The sequence below is a fragment of the Bombina bombina genome, chromosome 7, assembly GCF_027579735.1.
Source record: "Bombina bombina isolate aBomBom1 chromosome 7, aBomBom1.pri, whole genome shotgun sequence".
Classification (NCBI taxonomy): domain Eukaryota; kingdom Metazoa; phylum Chordata; class Amphibia; order Anura; family Bombinatoridae; genus Bombina; species Bombina bombina.
The window spans coordinates 498,598,420-498,617,666 of NC_069505.1; positions in this window are offsets into that span (position 1 = coordinate 498,598,420).

The following is a 19,247-nucleotide window of genomic DNA, read 5'->3' on the forward strand; positions in this document are numbered from 1 at the left end:
CTGGTACAGCAAGCATAGGAGATTCAGCAGGCACAGGATACACAGTGGGTACTGTTGGTGAGGCTGCCACAGGGTACTAGGTAGGTACAGTGAATACAGGTGAGCTGCTACTGGTACAGCAAGCATAGGAGAGTCAGCAGGCACAGGATACACAGTGGGTACTGTTGGTGAGGCTGCCACAGGGTACTAGGTACAGTGAATACAGGTGAGCTGCTACTTGTACAGCAAGCATAGGAGTCTCTGCAATCACAGGATACTAAGCAGGTACAGTTGGTGAAGATGCCACAGGGTACCAGGTAGGTGCAGCGAATACAGCATAATAAAGATGAGCTGATACATCAAGTCTATAAATACCCAGGATACCCAGCAGGTACCAGTTAGGTGCGGCTGCTACAGGATACTAGGTAGGGGCAGCAAATACAGATGAGCTTCTACTGGTACAGAAAAAAAAATAGAGTCACAGAATACCCAGCGGTTACTAGGTAGGTGCAGCAAATACAGGTGAGCTGGTAAAGCAAGGATAGGAGACTCAGCAGGCACAGTATATTCAGTGGGTACTGTTGGTGAGGCTGCCACAGGATACCAGGTAGGTGCAGCAAATACAGCAGGATACAGGTGAGCTGCTACTGGCACAGGACGTATAGGAGACTCAGCAGGCACAGGATAACCCAGTGGGTACTGTTGGTGAGGGTGGCACAGGGTACTAGGTAGGTACAGTGAATACAGGTGAGCTGGCACAGCAAGCATAGGAGAGTCAGCAGGCAAAGGATACCCAGTGGGTACTGTTGGTGAGACTGCCACAGAGTACTAGGTAGGTACAATGAATACAGGTGAGCTGGCACAGCAAGCATAGGAGAGTCAGCAGGCATAGGATCCCCAGAGGGTACTGTTAGTGAGATTGCCACAGGATACTAGGTAGGTATAGTGAATACAGGTGAGCTGGCACAGCAAGCATAGGAGAGTCAGCAGGCACAGGATACCCAGTGGGTACTGTTTGTGAGGGTGCCACAGGATACCAGGTAAGTGCAGCAAATACAGCAGGATACAGGTGAGCTGCTACTGACTTTTTTTTTATCAGTTACCCACACCTTTACTTAGATTATTATGTTAAATTAATTCAACTTTATTTACTTGAGAGTTTGTTCTCTGAATTTTTATCTTTGAAAAATTTGATCTAATTAGATGTTCACAATAAATGAATGAGAGAGATTCCAGGAAACATACTCTGTCATGTACAGTATCTGAAATATCAAATGCTCTTCTACTAGCAGAAAACAATGTAATAGTCGCTGTCTGACTATGGCAATATACACAGTTTTACTAATGACCAGGGGCTAAAAAAGTAACTCATACTTCAGAGTATTTATTGGCAGAAAAGCAAAAACCATTCATACTGTTGTATTAGTGCTCATTGGCAAGCAGAAACTACTACTAATGCTGTATTAGTGCTTATTGGCAGCCGGCAGGTAGGCATAACATATTGATCTATGAGTGCTCACTGTCAGGAAGGCACAATTACTACTGATGTATACATTTTTACTGATAGGCAGACACCCTTCCTACTGCTCTAAATGTGCTCACTGCACTCAGTGATAATCAGGTACAATTCATAGCGATGTAAATGTGCTCACTGCACTCAGTGATAATCAGGTACAATTCATAACGATGTAAATGTGCTCACTGCACTCAGTGATAATCAGGTACAATTCATAGCAATGTAAATGTGCTCACTGCACTCAGTGATAATCAGGTACAATTCATAGCGATGTAAATGTGCTCACTGCACTCAGTGATAATCAGGTACAATTCATAGCGATGTAAATGTGCTCACTGCACTCAGTGATAATCAGGTACAATTCATAGCGATGTAAATGTGCTCACTGCACTCAGTGATAATCAGGTACAATTCATAGCGATGTAAATGTGCTCACTGCACTCAGTGATAATCAGGTACAATTCATAGCGATGTAAATGTGCTCACTGCACTCAGTGATAATCAGGTACAATTCATAACGATGTAAATGTGCTCACTGCACTCAGTGATAATCAGGTACAATTCATAGCGATGTAAATGTGCTCACTGCACTCAGTGATAATCAGGTACAATTCATAAGGATGTAAATGTGCTCACTCCACTCAGTGATAATCAGGTACAATTCATAGAGATGTAAATGTGCTCACTCCACTCAGTGATAATCAGGTACAATTCATAGTGATGTAAATGTGCTCACTGCACTCAGTGATAATCAGGTACAATTCATAGCGATGTAAATGTACTCACTGCACTCAGTGATAATCAGGTACAATTCATAGCGATGTAAATGTGCTCACTGCACTCAGTGATAATTCATAGAGATGTAAATGTGCTCACTCCACTCAGTGATAATCAGGTACAATTCATAGCGATGTAAATGTGCTCACTGCACTCAGTGATAATCAGGTACAATTCATAGCGATGTAAATGTGCTCACTGCACTCAGTGATAATCAGGTACAATTCATAGCGATGTAAATGTGCTCACTGCACTCAGTGATAATCAGGTACAATTCATAGCGATGTAAATGTGCTCACTGCACTCAGTGATAATCAGGTACAATTCATAGCGATGTAAATGTGCTCACTGCACTCATTGATAATCAGGTACAATTCATAGCGATGTAAATGTGCTCACTGCACTCAGTGATAATCAGGTACAATTCATAGCGATGTAAATGTGCTCACTGCACTCAGTGATAATCAGGTACAATTCATAGCGATGTAAATGTGCTCACTGCACTCAGTGATAATCAGGTACAATTCATAGCGATGTAAATGTGCTCACTGCACTCAGTGATAATCAGGTACAATTCATAGCGATGTAAATGTGCTCACTGCACTCAGTGATAATCAGGTAAAATTCATAGAAATGCAAATGTGCTCACTGCACTCAGTGATAATCAGGTACAATTCATAGCGATGTAAATGTGCTCACTGCACTCAGTGATAATCAGGTACAATTCGTAGCGATGTAAATGTGCTCACTGCACTCAGTGATAATCAGGTACAATTCATAGCGATGTAAATGTGCTCACTGCACTCAGTGATAATCAGGTACAATTCATAGCGATGTAAATGTGCTCACTGCACTCAGTGATAATCAGGTACAATTCATAGCGATGTAAATGTGCTCACTGCACTCAGTGATAATCAGGTACAATTCATAGCGATGTAAATGTGCTCACTGCACTCAGTGATAATCAGGTACAATTCATAGCGATGTAAATGTGCTCACTGCACTCAGTGATAATCAGGTACAATTCATAACGATGTAAATGTGCTCACTGCACTCAGTGATAATCAGGTACAATTCATAGCGATGTAAATGTGCTCACTGCACTCAGTGATAATCAGGTACAATTCATAGCGATGTAAATGTGCTCACTGCACTCAGTGATAATCAGGTACAATTCATAACGATGTAAATGTGCTCACTGCACTCAGTGATAATCAGGTACAATTCATAACGATGTAAATGTGCTCACTCCACTCAGTGATAATCAGGTACAATTCATAGAGATGTAAATGTGCTCACTCCACTCAGTGATAATCAGGTACAATTCATAGCTATGTAAATGTGCTCACTGCACTCAGTGATAATCAGGTACAATTCATAGCGATGTAAATGTACTCACTGCACTCAGTGATAATCAGGTACAATTCATAGCGATGTAAATGTGCTCACTGCACTCAGTGATAATCAGGTACAATTCATAGAGATGTAAATGTGCTCACTCCACTCAGTGATAATCAGGTACAATTCAAAGCGATGGAAATGTGCTCACTGCACTCAGTGATAATCAGGTACAATTCATAGCGATGTAAATGTGCTCACTGCACTCAGTGATAATCAGGTACAATTCATAGCGATGTAAATGTGCTCACTGCACTCAGTGATAATCAGGTACAATTCATAGCGATGTAAATGTGCTCACTGCACTCAGTGATAATCAGGTACAATTCATAGCGATGTAAATGTGCTCACTGCACTCAGTGATAATCAGGTACAATTCATAGCGATGTAAATGTGCTCACTGCACTCAGTGATAATCAGGTACAATTCATAGAGATGCAAATGTGCTCACTGCACTCAGTGATAATCAGGTACAATTCATAGCGATGTAAATGTGCTCACTGCACTCAGTGATAATCAGGTACAATTCATAGCGATGTAAATGTGCTCACTGCACTCAGTGATAATCAGGTACAATTCATAGCGATGTAAATGTACTCACTGCACTCAGTGATAATCAGGTACAATTCATAGCGATGTAAATGTGCTCACTGCACTCAGTGATAATCAGGTACAATTCATAGCGATGTAAATGTGCTCACTGCACTCAGTGATAATCAGGTACAATTCATAGCGATGTAAATGTGCTCACTGCACTCATTGATAATCAGGTACAATTCATAGCGATGTAAATGTGCTCACTGCACTCAGTGATAATCAGGTACAATTCATAGCGATGTAAATGTGCTCACTGCACTCAGTGATAATCAGGTACAATTCATAGCGATGTAAATGTGCTCACTGGCCGACAGGCACAATTCATACTACTGTATAAGTGCTCACTGATAGGCAATCACAATTCAAGCAACTGTTTTGGTGCTCCCTGTCAGGTAGGGAGAGTGCATATTTTTATGTTTGTGCCTGCTGCCAGGAATGCCCATCTCCTGGTGCTGCATTAAAGCCCGCAGGCAGGCAAGCACACCTCATGCTTCTTTATTAGTAATCACTGGTCAGTGTGCTCTAACAGTCAAGTTCAACTAGTTCAGTTATAATACTCACTAAAAAGGGACGAATTCCCAGAAGACCTGAAAAGAAAAATATTGGCAAAAAGGTGCTATATAAAAAAAAAAAAAACATTCTAAGACCATTTTAACTGTAAAATACAAATCTTGAATAAAAAACATATTTTAAGCAATATTGAATATACATGGGTTAGCAACACTGCATGCTATATGCTGGGTGTCAGCAGGGACATATTTATCTAACCACAGAACAACTGTGTGAGAGCAAAATGCACCACTCATCCAGTCCTGAAACCCCAATATAGATAGTGATTAATACATATATATAGAATATATGTCCTTGTTGGCAAATATCTTGACAGTATAACTTGATCTGCAGCTGTGCAAAAAGATGGAGGAGGCAGGCTGTCATGAATGATAAAGTCTTAATTTGTGAAAAGCTCCCAATTCATGTTTAACAGTAGTGTACTGTATTAATTTATGAAGTCTATAATCAATAAATTTGTGTGGTGTGTGTGGGTGTGGTGTGGGTGCATATGAGTGCGTGTATGTGTGGTGTACGTGCATATGGGTGTGTATATATGTGGTGTGCATGCATATGAATGTATGTATATATATATATATATATATATATATATATATATATATATATATGATGTGCATGCATATGAGTGAGTATGTGGCGTGCGTGCATGAGTGCGTGTATGTGTGGTGTGCATGCATATGAGTGCATGTATATGGGGGGGTGGGCTGCTTTGCCTTAAAATGCCCGGGCCTATTTATGGTCCCAGTCCGGCTCTGCAGGTGAGCTGCTACTGGCACAGGACGTATAGGAGACTCAGCAGGCACAGAATAACCCAGTGGGTACTGTTAGTGAGGGTGGCACAGGGTACTAGGTAGGTACAGTGAATACAGGTGAGCTGGCACAGCAAGCATAGGAGAGTCAGCAGGCACAGGATACCCAGTGGGTACTGTTTGTGAGGGTGCCACAGGATACCAGGTAGGTGCAGCAAATACAGCAGGATACAGGTGAGCTGCTACTGGCGCAGGACATATAGGAGACTCAGCAGGCACAGAATACCCAGCGGGTACTGTTAGTGAGGCTGCCACAGGGTACTAAGTACAGTGAATACAGGTGAGCTGCTACAGCAAGCATAGGAGACTTAGCAGGCACAGAATACCCAGTGGGTACTGTTGGTGAGGTTGCCACAGGGTACTAGGTAGGTACAGTGAATACAGGTGAGCTGCTAAAGCAAGAATATGAGAGTCATTAGGCACAGGATAACCCAGTGGGTACTGTTACTGAGGGTGGCACAGGATACCAGGTAGGTGCAGAAAATACAGCATAACAAGGCAATGGAACAATTCAGGTAGTCAGAGCATTGCCACAGCACATCAAACAGTAAAAACACACAACCATAGACTGAGCTCAGCCAGAAGCTGGCTTATAAAGCCTGCTAATTTGTAGCAGGTGTGACGTGATTGCTGCAGATGGTAAACAGGGCTCAGCTATACAGGAAAACAGCTAATAGCAGATAGGTATAGATCCCCAGTGGACTGCAGGCTAGAGAACCTGACTGGGAAGGTGATAGTCTGGGTTCAAGACGGGCCAGCTCTCTTAAAGGGGCAGCCAAATCTGGCTGTTTGAAGGACTTGGGGTAAACCCTTACTGTTGTCATCTCTTCTTTTAAAATAGATTATCAGTTTTACATCAACAATCAGGAAAGTACAACAATTCTTTGCAAAAGCAGTGGGCCTATTGCTAGGTAGTTTATATATTTATATCTAGCTAATAGATGATATTACAAATATACACATATATATGTTAGTTAAAGGGACATTATACACTCATTTTTTCTTTGCATACATGTTTTGTAGATGATCTATTTATATAGCCCATGAAGTTTTTTGTTTGTTTTTTAAATGTATAGTTTTACTTATTTTTAAATAACATTGCTCTGATTTTCCTAACCAAGCCCCAAAGTTTTAGGAGAATACTGACGTATACCTACTTCAGCTTGCTCCTGTTTGTGTAAAGGGCCTTTTCATATGCAAAAGAAGGGGGAGGGGGAGTCTTATTTCCCACGTGCAGTGGGCTTTCCAGCTACCTTTTCAACAGAGCTAAACTGAGAGCTTCTAAGTAAGTCTTTAAAACGTTTTATACTGGATTTTTATATTAGTATCTGTGCATCTTATTATTTATAGTAGTGTCTATTACATGCAGTTATATGAAAATGAGTGTATACTGTCCCTTTAAATAAATATAATTTATTAAACAGATATTTAAACAAAGCTAAGTCACGTATAAACCACCTTAAAGGGATACTAAACCTCATTTTTTTTCTTTCATGATTCAGATAGAGCAGCAATTTTAACATTTTAAGCAACTTTATAATTGACTCCTATTATCATTTTTTTTTCGTTCTCTTGCTATCTTTTTTTAAAAAAAAGCAGGAAATCTAAGTTAAGGAGCTAACCCCTTTTTGGTTTATCACCCTGGATAGCTCACCCAGGTGCTGAACCAAAAATGGGCCGTCTCCTAAGCTTTACATTCCTGCTTTTCAAATAAGGATAGCAAGAGAACAAATACAATTGATAATAGGAGTAAATTAGAAAGTTGCTTAAAATTGCTGCTCTATGTGTGTATTAGTTTGTGATTGGTTAACAAGGTTAATGTTGTTCTGGGGGACAGAGAAATCAGTTAAAAGGAGAAAAAAAAACATAAAACAAAATAAAGTTGTTTTATTCTTTGCAAAGTTCTTCTCAGATATGAATGTACATTACAATTTGTGGTTAAAGGGACAGTTTTCTCCAGAATTTTTATAGTGTAAAAAGTTAGATCAACCCTTTATTACTGATTCCCCAGTTTTGCATAACCAACACTATTACATTAAAGGGACAGTCTACACCAGAATTTTTATTGTTTTAAAAGATAGATAATCCCTTTATTACCCATTTCCCAGTTTTGCATAACCAACACAGTTATATTAATATACTTTTAACCTATGTGATTATCTTGTATCTAAGCCTCTGCAAACTGCCCCTTTTTTCAGTTCTTTTGACAGACTTGCAGTCTAGCCAATCAGTGCCTGCTCCCAGATTACTTCTTGTGCACGAGCACAGTGTTATCTATATGAAATATGTGAACTAACACCCTCTAGTGGTGAAAAACTGTTAAAATGCAATCTGAAAGAGGTGGGCTTCAAGGTCTAAGAAATTTGCATATGAACCTCCTAGGTTAAGCTTTCAACTAAGAATACCAAGAGACTTAAGCAAAATTGGTGATAAAAGTAAATTGGAAAATTGTTTAAAATTACATGCTCTATCTGAATCCTGAAAGTTTATTTTGGCCTAGACTGTCCCTTTAATATACTTTTTACCTCTGTGATTACCTTGTATCTAAGCCTCTGCAGACTGCCCCCTTATTTCAGTTCTTTTGACAGACTTGCATTTTAGCCAATCAGTGCTAACTCATAAATAACTCCAGGGAGTGAGCACAATGTTATCTATATGGCAGACATGAACTAGCACTGTCTAGCTGTGAAAAAACTGCACTGAGATAAGAGGCGTCTTCAAGGACTTAGAAATTAGCATATGAGCCTACCTAGGTTTAGATTTCAACAAAGAATACCAAGAGAACAAATAAATATTGATGATAAATAGGGATGTGTGTTTCGTTTAGTTCCGAATCAAAATTCGTACTAATTTGTCAAATACCGTAGCACCGAAACTAACGTATAAATCCAAATTAGTTCGGATTTATTTGTTACATTCGGATGGGCATGGACTAATCACAATTACACTAGTATTGTACAGTATATTAGGTTATATCGCTCTGCTATGGGTTACACCTAATATTACAGTACATAATACTAGTCTAATACACAGCACATACCACCTAACACATACTGAACTTCCGAATTTACGAATCAAATCCAAACCGAATACATCTGAATTTATTCGAATCCGAATTACCCCGAAACGAATACATTCGAATGTATCCGAATTCAAATCGATCCGAAAACGAAATTCTAAAACATCCGAATCAATCCGAAACAAACCGAAACAAATTTTTCCGCCGCGCACAAGTCTAATGATAAAAGTAAATTGGAAAGTTGTTTAAAATCACATGCCCTATCTGAATCATGAAAGTTTAAAGGGACTACACTAGAACTGTTATTGTTAAAATAGATAGATAACGCTTTTACTACCCATTCCCCAGCTTTGCACAACCAACATTGATCTATTAATATACTTTTTAACAGTTAAACCTCTACATTTCTGCCTGTTTCTAAGCCACTACAGACAGCCTCTTATCACATGCTTTTTATTTGCTTTTCACAACAGGAGACTAATAGCTCATGTGTGACATGTAGATAACTGTGTTCACGCCCGTGGAGTTATTTAAGAGTCAGCACAACACAGCACTAATTGGCTAAAATGCAAGTCAATAGATAATAATTAAAAAGTCATGTGATCGGGGGGCTGTCAGAAGATGCTTAGATACAAGGTAATCACAGAGGTAAAATGTATATTAATATAACTGTGTTGGTTATGCAAAACTGGGGAATGGGCAATAAAGGGATTATCTATCTTTTAAAACAATACAAATTATATTGTAGACTGTCCCTTTAATGTCCCTTTTCTTTTTGCTTTGTGCTGCCTACCCTCCCACTGAAAAGAAAACGGCAGAAGGTTGGAGGGGGGAAATGTTAATGATTTCAACACTGAACTTTAGTTTGGGGTGCACAGATTTAATTAGAATATATATATATACACAATAAACTCACAATAAAAATCTAAAAGTGATAATAAATGTGATAAATAAATCAGTGTTAAAAAGAAAGGATATGTCCATACAAAATAATGAAGTAACTCTACCAGTGCCTTTAATTAGAATAATACTAAAGTAAAGGATATGATCATCCAAGTGGTGTCTCAATCTGTGCTTTCAGATGTTCCTCAAATGAAAGGCAAACAGAATGTGGTGTAATACTGCAAAAAGGGGTCATATTTATTGTTAGGATGAAGATTCACTACTCACATGTAGTAGAGCTAAAACAAGCTGTATAGTATGCACACATCCTCTTTTATACTGCTGGGTAAACAGTCCTCCATGAATATGTACGTATAAAAAAAATATTTATCAAAACATTAAAATACGCCAAATGCTCAGTAAATATTGTTAAAGGGACAGTCAAGTCCAAAATTAACATGCATGATTCAGATAGGGCATGTAATTGTAAACAACTTTCCAATTTACTTTTATCACCAATTTTGCTTTGTTCTCTTGGTATTCTTAGTTGAAAGCTAAATCTAGGTAGGTTCATATGCTAATTTCCTAGACCTTGAAGGCCGCCTCATATCTGAATGCATTTTGACAGTTTTTCACCACTAGAGGCCGTTAGTTCATGTGTGACAGATAACATTGTGCTCACGCATGTTGCATTACCTAGGAGTTCGCACTGATTGGCTAAAATGCAAGTCTGTCAAAATAACTGAAATTAGGGGGCAGTCTGCAGAGGATTAGATACAAGGTAATTACAGAGGGAAAAAGAATATTAATATAACTGTGTTGGTTATGCAAAACTAGGGAATGGGTAATAAAGGGATTATCTATCTTTTTAAACAACAAAAATGCTGGTGTTGACTGTCCCTTTAACACAAAAGGTCACAGTGTGAGACAGTTCAAACACACTGTCCAGAGTGAGCCGGAAAACCGGATGGAAGCGGATCGGGAATAGTCTCAATACTACACCACACACCAAAATCTCTGACCAGCAAGGTAACACTCTGCCCCAAGCGTCACTGGCACATGATGACGTATATATCAAAGGTATGGTCCCAACGCACTTTTCGATGTTTGCTCATAGCTTTTTCAAGGAATAAAGTGTGCATGTCTTGTTCGTCTTAAATATGCTGTTAATAATGAAACCGGAAATACTTTTCCTTCCCTCGGCCATTTTTGTTACTGGCACAACCAAGATATCTTTAAAATTTAAATACAGAATATCTGGACACAAATTAAAGTTAAACACCAGTCAACACCAGAATTTGTGTTGTTTACAAAAAAAGATAGATAATCTCTTTATTACCCATTCCCCACAGTTTTGCATAACCAAACAGTTATAATAATATACCTTTTACCTCTGTAAATACCTTGTACCTAAGTCTCTGCAGACTGCCCCCTTATTTCAGTTCTTTTGACAGACTTGAATTTTAGCCAATCAGTGCTCACTCTTAGGTAACTTCACGTGCGTAAGCTCAATGTTATCTATATGAAACACATAAACTAACGCCCTCTAGTGGTGAAAAACGATCAAAATGCATTCAGATTAGAGGCGGCCTTCAAGGTCTAAGAAATTAGCATATGACCCTCCTAGGTTTAGCTTTCAACTAAGAATACCAAGAGAACAATGCAAAATTGATGATAAAAGTAAATTGGAAAGTTGTTTAAAATGACATGCCCTATTTTAATCATGAAACTTTATTTTAGACTTGACTGTCCCTTTAAGGGCAAAATAAACACACACATTATTTTGTACACATATTAAAAACAGTGCAATACATATAATCATCCTGAATCAAAATAACTTAAGTTTATGCATATCATTCTATGCTACAGTATCCTAACATATGGACACATTTTATTACAAAGTGCTTATTTAATGTGCATTTATAAAAAAAAAAATTGTATTTCAAAATCTTTGTTCAGACTGTTCGGGAATCAATAGTGAAAATCCATTTCATTTCCATACGGCGTAAAGATTTTTTTATGTCTCCTCCTCTCCAACTACTGTCTACTTTACGAATACCTATCCTTTAATAGAAAAGGCCAGGTATGTTTGTCCGAAGCTTTCCTGCACAGTAGACTGATCGAGGACAAACATACCTACCTGGCCGTAAGGAAGGATCAGTCAGTGGGTGGAAATGGGTGAAGTTGGGGCGTGGCCAGTGGGAGCGGTTGTGATGGGGGCGTGACCAGACGGGAGTGGACCTGGTGTGGGTGTGAACGGGTGGGAGCACAGGCGAGTGGGATCGCTGCACTGCAGAAAATGGCCCGTGTACACAAGCTTTAGGACTAGTAAATTCTAAAGCCGTTATGTTTTTATTGTGTTTCTTATCAAAATGAGCAGAAACCGAATGTTTGGAAAAAACCTCTCTCTATGTTATATGAATGAATTTGCCCACCTATGCAATTACTGTATACAGTTGTGCGCATTTATCCACGTGTGTGTTTTCGCAATATAAAGTACTATCAAATAAATTAATCAATTTGTCCTCTTCTTACTTAACTTTAAAGCACTGCAAGCACAGTTCTTGATAGCTATACTATGTGAGTGTGTACAATTATGCGCATTTGTGCACGTGTGTGTGAGTAAAATAAAATACTATCAAATAAATTAATCTATTTGTCCACACACTCGGTTATAGATCTACTGTAGATGAAGGTCCATACAAATTAGTAAGTTGTGTAGGTGGATATATTCATAAATGTAATAATTAACTTATCCACATGGTTAAATATATTTGTAGAAAGTTCTGTGAATAATCTGTGCTGGTTTTTATGTAAATTGCAGTCCGTTAAAGGAATATTAAACCCAATTGTTTTCTTTAATGATTCAGATAGAGCATGCAATTTTAAGCAACTTTCTAATGTACTTGTATTATCAATTTTTCTTTGTTCTCTTGCTATCCTTATTTGAAAAGCAGGAATTTAAGTATAGGAGCCAGTCAATTTTTGGTTTAGTACCTGGGTAGAGCTTGCTGATTGGTGTAGCCAATGTAGCCACCAATTAGCAAGTGCTAACCAGGGTGCTGAACCAAAAAAAAGCCGACTCCTAAGCTTACATTATTGCTTTTTCAAATAAAGATACCAATAGAATGAAGACAATTTGATAGTAGAAGTAAATTAGAAAAAAAATTGGGTTTAATATCCCTTTAATGGAAAAATACCTTATTGGGCCTATATCTACATGGTTTATAGAATTGCCCCACACCTATTGTCTGATAATGTAACTAATATGTCATCCAGATAAGAATTCCATTTGATACCTTTTCCTTTCTGCAATTTTCTTTTGCTCTTTTCTTTTTATTAAAGGGATTTACATGAATATTGTTTTGTTTCAAATTTTTATTGAATTCCTTTCCTGTCACATCTTCCAATCCAAATTGCTATTCACAGTAGAACTCAATGTCCTAGTATTTTGTAAACATGCCAGCATCTACACATACGCTGCCCTCCCTCCTAAGCAAGATTAAACAGCAGAAGGGCGGGGGGCTGAGAGAATATTAAGGATTTCAGCACAAGACAAAGAAAACAACCAGAACAGTTTTATGTTTTTCACTGTAGTCAGCAGTCAACTTTATCTAGGAAAAAACAATCCCAGAATGTTATAGATGCACTGTAGATTTTAGGTGGGTGATTTTGGTTGGTTACTGTTATTTTCCTGCTTATACCTGGAAAAACTGTGAAGATATCTCAGAGAGTTAGAAGTAAAAACATCTCTTGAATATCTTCCATGGATATTACATGGTTAGGAACATTGCTTCTGGTCATATCCAGTATTTTCATCTACTCAACATGGAACCAACTGTACAGGAAACGTAACCTTCCTCCAGGTCTAACACCACTTCCGCTAATCAGCAATTTGCTGGCAATAAAAAGGGGTAAATTTGTAGGATCTTTGATGAAGATCAATCATTACACATAACTCAGCTGCATGGAACAGCAAAAGATCTTGTCGTAGATTTAGAGTTTGGCGGTAGCCGTGAAAACCAGCGTTAGCTGCTCCTAACGTTGGTTTTAGGCTACCACCGGTATTTGGAGTCAGTCAGGAAAGGGTCTAACGCTCACTTTTCAGCCGCAACTTTTCCATACCGCAGATCCCCTTACGTCAATTGCGTATTCTATCTTTTCAATGGGATCTTTCTAACTCCGGTATTTAGAGTCGTGTCTGAAGTGAGCGTTAGAAATCTAACGACAAAACTCCAGCCGCAGAAAAAAGTCAGTAGTTAAGAGCTTTCTGGGCTAACGCCGGTTTATAAAGCTCTTAACTACTGTGCTCTAAAGTACACTAACACCCATAAACTACCTATGTACCCCTAAACCGAGGTCCCCCCACATCGCCGCCACTCGATAAAAATTTTTTAACCCCTAATCTGCCGACCGCCAGCTACGTTATACTTATGTACCCCTAATCTGCTGCCCCTAACACCGCCGACCCCTATATTATATTTATTAACCCCTAACCTGCCCCCCACAACGTCGCCGCCAGCTACCTACAATAATTAACCCCTAATCTGCCGACCGCAAAACGCCGCTACTTACGTTATCCTTATGTACCCCTAATCTGCTGCCCCTAACATCGCTGACCCCTATATTATATTTATTAACCCCTAACCTGCCCCCCTCAATGTCGCCTCCACCTGCCTACACTTATTAACCCCTAATCTGCCGAGCGGATCTCACCGCTACTATAATAAAGTTATTAACCCCTAATCTGCCTCACTCCCGCCTCAATAACCCTATAATAAATAGTATTAACCCCTAATCTGCCCTCCCTAACATCGCCGACACCTAACTTCAAGTATTAACCCCTAATCTGCCGATCGGAGCTCACCGCTACTCTAATAAATTTTTTTACCCCTAAAGCTAATTTTAACCCTAACCCTAACACCCCCCTAAGTTAAATATAATTGTATTCTAATGAAATAAATTAACTCTTATTAAATAAATTATTCCTATTTAAAGCTAAATACTTACCTGTAAAATAAACCCTAATATAGCTACAACATAAATCATAATTATATTATAGCTATTTTAGGATTTATATTTATTTTACAGGTAACTTTGTATTTATTTTAACCAGGTACAATAGCTATTAAATAGTTAATAACTATTTAATAGCTAAAATAGTTAAAATAATTACAAAAGTACCTGTAAAATAAATCCTAACCTAAGTTACAATTAAACCTAACACTACACTATCAATAAATTAATTAAATAAACTACCTACAATTATCTACAATTAAACCTAACACTTCACTATCAATAAATTAATTAAATACAATACCTACAATTATCTACAATTAAACCTAACACTACACTATCAATAAATTATTTAAATAAAATATCTACAAATAACTACAATGAAATAAACTAACTAAAGTACAAAAAATAAAAAAGAACTAAGTTACAAAAAAAAAAAATATTTACAAACATTAGAAAAATATTACAACAATTTTAAACTAATTACACCTACTCTAAGCCCCCTAATAAAATAACAAAGCCCCCCAAAATAAAAAATGCCCTACCCTATTCTAAATTAAAAAAGTTCAAAGCTCTTTTACCTTACCAGCCCTGAACAGGGCCCTTTGCGGGGCATGCCCCAAGAAATTCAGCTCTTTTGCCTGTAAAAAAAACACATACAATACCCCCCCCAACATTACAACCCACCACCCACATACCCCTAATCTAACCCAAACCCCCCTTAAATAAACCTAACACTAAGCCCCTGAAGATCTTCCTACCTTATCTTCACCATACCAGGTTCACTGATCGGTCCTCGGAAGTGTTGATCCAAGCCCAAGCGGGGGGCTGAAGAGTGACGTCCATCCTCGGGCTGAAGTCTGGATCCAAGCGGTGACTGAAGAAATCCATCATCGGGCTGAAGTCGGAAGTCCATCATCGGGATGAAGTCTTCTATCAAGCCGCATCTTCAATCTTCTTTCTTCTGGAGCGGAGCGGAACCATCTTCTTCCAAGCCGACGCGGAACATCCTCTTCAACCGACGACTAGACGACGAATGACGGTTCCTTTAAATGACGTCATCCAAGATGGCGTCCCTCGAATTCCGATTGACTTAAAGGATTCTATCAGGCAATCGGAATTAAGGTAGGAATATTCTGATTGGCTGATGGAATCAGCCAATCAGAAACGAGTTCAATCCGAATGGCTGATCCAATCAGCCAATCAGATTGAGCTCGCATTCTATTGGCTGTTCCGATTGGCTGATTGGATCAGCCAATCGGATTGAACTTGATTCTGATTGGCTGATTCCATCAGCCAATCGGAATTCGAGGGACGCCATCTTGGATGACGTCATTTAAAGGAACCGTCATTTGTCGTCTAGTCGTCGGTTGAAGAGGATGTTCCGCGTCGGCTTGGAAGAAGATGGTTCCGCTCCGCTCCAGAAGAAAGAAGATTGAAGATGCGGCTTGATAGAAGACTTCATCCCGATGATGGACTTCCGACTTCAGCCCGATGATGGACTTCTTCAGTCGCCGCTTGGATCCAGACTTCAGCCCGAGGATGGACGTCACTCTTCAGCCCCCCGCTTGGGCTTGGATCAACACTTCCGAGGCTTGGATCAAGACTTCCGAGGACGGATCGGTGAACCTGGCAGGGTGTAGATAAGGTAGGAAGATCTTCAGGGGCTTAGTGCTAGGTTTATTTAAGGGGGGTTTGGGTTAGATTAGGGGTATGTGGGTGGTGGGTTGTAATGTTGGGGGGGGGTATTGTCTGGTTTTTTTTTACAGGCAAAAGAGCTGAATTCTTTGGAGCATGCCCCGCAAAGGGCCCTGTTCAGGGCTGGTAAGGTAAAAGAGCTTTGAACTTTTTTAATTTAGAATAGGGTAGGGCATTTTTTTATTTTGGGGGGCTTTGTTATTTTATTAGGGGGCTCAGAGTAGGTGTAATTAGTTTAACATTGTTGTAATATTTTTCTAATGTTTGTAAATATTTTTTTATTTTTTGTAACTTAGTTCTTTTTTATTTTTTGTACTTTAGTTAGTTTATTTCATTGTATTTATTTGTAGATATTGTATTTAAATAATTTATTTATAGTGTAGTGTTAGGTTTAATTGTAGATAATTGTTGGTATTTTATTTAATTAATTTATTGATAGTGTAGTGTTAGGTTTAATTGTAACTTAGGTTAGGATTTATTTTACAGGTAATTTTGTAATTATTTTAACTATTTTAGCTATTAAATAGTTCTTAACTATTTAATAGCTATTGTACCTGGTTAAAATAAATACAAAGTTACCTGTAAAATAAATATAAATCCTAAAATAGCTATAATATAATTATAATTTATATTGTAGCTATATTAGGATTTATTTTACAGGTAAGTATTTAGCTTTAAATAGGAATAATTTATTTAATAAGAGTTAATTTATTTCGTTAGATTTAAATTATATTTAACTTAGGGGGGTGTTAGTGTTAGGGTTAGACTTAGCTTTAGGGGTTAATACATTTATTAGAATAGAGGTGAGCTCCAGTCGGCAGATTAGGGGTTAATGTTTGAAGTTAGGTGTCGGCGATGTTAGGGAGGGCAGATTAGGGGTTAATACTATTTATTATAGGGTTAGTGAGGCGGATTAGGGGTTAATAACTTTATTATAATAGCGGTGCGGTCCGCTCGGCAGATTAGGGGTTAATAAGTGTAGGCAGGTGGAGGCGACGTTGTGGGGGGCAGATTAGGGGTTAATAAATATAATATAGGGGTCGGCGGTGTTAGGGGCAGCAGATTAGGGTACATAGGGATAATGTAAGTAGCGGCGGTTTACGGAGCGGCAGATTAGGGGTTAATAATAATATGCAGGGGTCAGCGATAGCGGGGGCGGCAGATTAGGGGTTAATAAGTGTAAGGTTAGGGGTGTTTAGACTCGGGGTACATGTTAGAATGTTAGGTGCAGACGTAGGAAGTGTTTCCCCATAGCAAACAATGGGGCTGCGTTAGGAGCTGAACGCGGCTTTTTTTCAGGTGTTAGGTTTTTTTTCAGCTCAAACAGCCCCATTGTTTTCTATGGGGGAATCGTGCACGAGCACGTTTTTGAAGCTGGCCGCGTCCATAAGCAACTCTGGTATCGAGAGTTGAAGTTGCGTTAAATATGCTCTACGCTCCTTTTTTGGAGCCTAACGCAGCCATTCTGTGAACTCTCAATACCAGAGTTATTTAAAAGGTGCGGCCAGAAAAAAGCCAGCGTTAGCTACGCGGGTCGTTACCGACAAAACTCTAAATCTAGCCGCTTGAGATTCTATTGACATTGGAGGTCTGTTTAATAATATACCTCTAAATGACTTAGACACTGTAACATGTTTAATGAGTCAAGGTTGTCCAAAGTCTATTCTCAAAGTCAGCAGACAGATATTTAGATATCCGCAAAATAAAGTCTAACTAAACTGCTAAATGAGTCTGTGCCCAAACAGGAATGTCCTTAAAATATGGTCTGCTTCTAGACAGGGAGTTGTAAGGAAAGAGTGACCCAAATTACATATATTGCAATTTCTAAACATTTTTTATCTACTCTACAGTAACTACTACTAGTGATGTCGCGAACTTAAAAATTTCGGTTCTCGAACGGCGGACTCGAACTTCCGGTATTGTTCGCGAACCGCCATTGACTTCAATAGGCAGGCGAACTTTAAAGCCTACAAGGACTCTTTCTGGCCACAATAGTGATGGAAAAGTTGTTTCAAGGGGACTAACACCTGGACTGTGGCATGCTGGAGGGGGATCCATGTCAAAACTCCCATGGAAAATTACATAGTTGATGCAGAGTCTGCTTTTAACCCATAAAGGGCCTAAATCACCTAACATTCCTAAATTGTTTGCAATAACGTGCTTTAAAACATCAGTTATGATGTCGTATCGATCAGGTAGTGTAAGGGTTACGCCCGCTTCACAGTGACAGACCAAACTCCAAGTGTAACGCACCGCAAACAACCGCAAACAGTCCATTTGCACAACCACGAGATAGATAGATACATAGATTACATAGCTCAATCGATGCAATATACATATGATCGATACAAATTACATAGATCAATAGATGCAATATATATTTGATTGATACAAATGACATCGATCAATAGATGCAATATCCATTTGATAGATACGAATGTTATCGATCCAAAGATGCAATATACATTTGATAGATATGAATTACATCAATCAAAAGATGTAATATACATTCTATAGATACGAATTACATCGATCAATAAATGCAATACACATTTGATAGATACGTTTGATAGTTAGATCGATTTGATAGATAAATAGATAGATTTGAAAGATTTTTAATTTCCCTGACAGAGTATAACAATAAGACATGCGGTCTGGGACCTGTGGTGTGTTAAGTAGTACTATTCTTAGCAGTTTACTACAACCTGTTACTCCCCCTATCGGGGGAGGTCTATATGGCCTGCATTTTTTGAACAGGGAGATGGAAGAAGATGATTGGTCTGTCCTCCTACTTCAAATTTTTCAAAAACACAAGTGGCTGTCTCAAAACAGTCCGGACACGAGATAAATAGATAGATAGGATAGATAGATATACATAGATTGATAGTTAGATAGAATCAATAGAAGATAAATAGATAGATTAGTTAGATATATAATTACCCTGACAAAGTATAATAATTAAACATGCGGACTGGGACCCATGGTA